The following is a 3,396-nucleotide window of genomic DNA, read 5'->3' as shown; positions in this document are numbered from 1 at the left end:
GAACAAATATAATGTACTGTATTCTGTTAGTGTACATGCCCAGTAAACAATTTTTTCAGACATGTCTGATGTCAGAACATTTCTGAAATAATTCTTATACTTTATCAGAATTTTTAACGAATTTCTAAATTTCTTTTAGACATTTTACAGAATAATCGGCAAACTGTTTGTTAGACTTTTCTGCACATTTTCTGAAGTATTAAACGATTAACATCAGACTTGTCTGCACATTGTCGAAAGGGAATTTCAGTGTTACGACAATTATGAGACTAATCTGCACATTGTCGGAGGACAATTTGTTATTTTATTCCTATATTATTAAGACATAAAGGAGAATAGTCTGTACATTTTCTGAAGTAAAAAATAAAATGACTTAAGAATTATATCCGACAAATCTGCACATAATCTGAAGACAATTGTTTTTGTAACTTCGTCAGACAATTAAGCGAATAATATAAATTTTCTTTAGATATTTAACAGAATAGTCTGCACATTTTCTGATATTTTTTGCTCGGTCATTTTGTTCCCATTTTCAGTACTTTTGTAAGAAAACTTTGCGACAACTCTGCACATTATCTAAAGGAAATTTTGTTTTTTAATAAAAATCATGCATAACCTGTCTATATTTTGAAAATCGTCAACTGTACTTTAAAAGGGAATTTAATTTTGTATTTCTATTATTTTATCAGTTGATCTTTGGAAATCAAGTAAACAACATCTGCATATGTGATGATTATTATTCAAATTTCTTTAAACTTTGTTAATACACCAACATTAGCAAAAAATTACATAATTTTTTATGGTTTCATTTTATAATTTTAAATAGATATATATAATGAACTCTATTTTCGTATATAATATGTAAGTAGTATGTTTTAATTTTATTAATTTTAAAAATAATCTATACGTTTCTATTATTTATTTATGCACCCTTAAGAAGTTATGAATAATGGAAGCTTATAAATTATTATTAAAATTAATAAAGTTAAACCATAATAAATTATATATATGAAAATAGTTTTCATCAGACGTTGATCAGAATAGTCAGGCCAGTTTCTTATACTTGATCAGACTTTTGTACGAACTGTATGTATGAAAATGACCCCAACAAAGGATCAGTTTATTTAAATTGTATTAAAATTATGGAATTAAAATAAAATTCGGCAAAAATTATTTTTTCGAATCAGTCCTTGGAATGATTTGACATGGGGTCTAACCAGAGAACCACATAATCTGGTACTACGGGTTGAGGTTCCTCCGGAATCCACGTAGTGGCTGTGGTTTAAACCCAAATTCGCGGGAAGAGTAAGTTGCAGTTAAAAGTCTGATGCACGGTGAAATCTATATTTCGGGATAAGTTCGGTGCTGTTGCCGATTGACAACAGATACCCCATAGAGGAGTGACTAGGCGTTGGGAATGAGCTGGTGTTAATTGTATATGATACAGGATGAATGTAGGGGTATACGAAACTACGTATACCTAGATTGAGACTGTCGTATGTTGTTGTCTTATGAGTGTGTCGGATAAATGAGAAGTGTGCAGGGTAGAATTGTGATGGATGGAAGTTATCTTATACATGTGATATTGAATTTTCCTTCCTTGTCCAGGTATGTTCAGAGTAAACTCTGTTCATACCAGAATTACCAGTGTGTCACTGTAAGTCTCGGCTTATTTGATGGATTCGTACTTTGGACTAACGGGCACGTCTCTAGATGATGTTGCCAACTCAACAGAGGCCATCCCATCTGCGTTGTTGTAAATGGAAAAAATGTTTTTGCATCTCGGAAGTTAAGTAACGGGGCAGCATTGGTCAGAGATTAGATAGCTCAAGTACTTGAGCAAAGTGCGCGTATACTGGACTGGAAATTCTATATACGTAAATTGCCACCTATGTGTAAAAAGCACAATGGGGCGGAGGTGAGTCGTCACAGAAGCTCACCCAGTGGTTGAAAAAGCCACCGTGAAGTAGGCCAACGGCAGGTGTTCACGTGAAGCACTTCATCATTAATACACACGGACAGATGTATGTCGGACAGACATTTGAAAACAAACTTAACTAAAACAAGTCAGAGTTCCATATTTTCTTTTTCATTTTATTTATTCTTTATTGAATCTTTCTTATATAGAAATTTACAATAAGGATTAAAATCTTAACCTAAACTATAACTACCGTTGTTATTGCTGCTGCAATTTCAACAAAAGTTCTCGATAATTTGAATCCAATGTTTCCGTTCTTTAAGGGTCTATGATAGCAACTCCCTGGCAAGGGGATTTGGGTGAGCCATTAGTTTCGACAGGTAGGTTAAACAAGGGAGTTTGATCTCCTCGCGTATTATGGGGACATTGAGAACCCTATGAATATTACTATTGCGAATGTACGAGGCACCTGTTATTGTCCCTAAAAGTGCTGACTGCTTTCTCTGCAATTTTTCAACGTTACATGAGGAGGCTTTTCCCAACAGCTGAAAGCCGGTCCAATTAGTCAGTACAATTGAGCTGACTTTAATTTTATTTGTGTAACCTTGGCTTCAATGTGGTTAGTCCATGTTAAACGGAGATCAAGGTGGATACCAAGATACCATCACATGGTTTTGTTCAGGAATTTTATTTATCTGTACGGGAGGACAATTTTCCCGTCTTAAAGTAAATGTATCGTGAGTATATTTTGTTGCATTGACTTTTATTTTCCATTTGTGCAGCCATTTTTCTAATTCGCCGATGTGAGTTGTTCAGAAGCTATTGAAGGATTTTCATGTATGCTTACAAAAGCAGCATCATCCGCAAATGTAGATGTGTGAGTCAGTGCGACCGTTGGCATATCTGCAGTATATAAAATATATAGGAACGGAACTAGAATACTCCCCTGGGGTACTCCAGCAGATATTTTTCGACGTGAAGAGATCACATCTTTAGATCTGATTTGAAAAGATCTTTCATATATGTAATTTTTAAGCAGTTTGTGAACATTCGCAGGTAGTAATGTGATAATTTTGTGTGTTAGTCCATTATGCCAGATTTTATCGAAAGCTTGAGAAATGTCTATGAATAATGCTGAGCAATATTGCTTGCTCTCGAAGGCATTCCGAATAAGAGTAGTTATTTGGCGTACCTGTTCAATAGTGCTGTGTTTTCTTCTGAAACCAAACTGATGGCCAGAAATAATGCAATTATCGTTAAGGTGTACTATAAGGCTTTCAAGCAATAACTTTTCAAAAAGTTTTGAGAGTATAGACAACAGGCCAATGGGACGATATGATGTTACTTGAGTGACATCTTTCCCCGGTTTTGGTATCATAACTATCTCGGATACTCTCCATGAGGTAGGGAAATATCCAATACGTAGCATCGACTTAAAGATTAACAACATAATTCTTAGTGCTGAATTGGGCACTATA

The sequence above is a fragment of the Lucilia sericata genome, unplaced genomic scaffold (genome assembly GCF_015586225.1).
Source record: "Lucilia sericata isolate MDLA Ls3-8-SP2 unplaced genomic scaffold, ASM1558622v1 Contig000027F_arrow, whole genome shotgun sequence".
NCBI lineage: Eukaryota > Metazoa > Arthropoda > Insecta > Diptera > Calliphoridae > Lucilia > Lucilia sericata.
Note: the sequence above shows the minus strand (reverse complement) of the source record.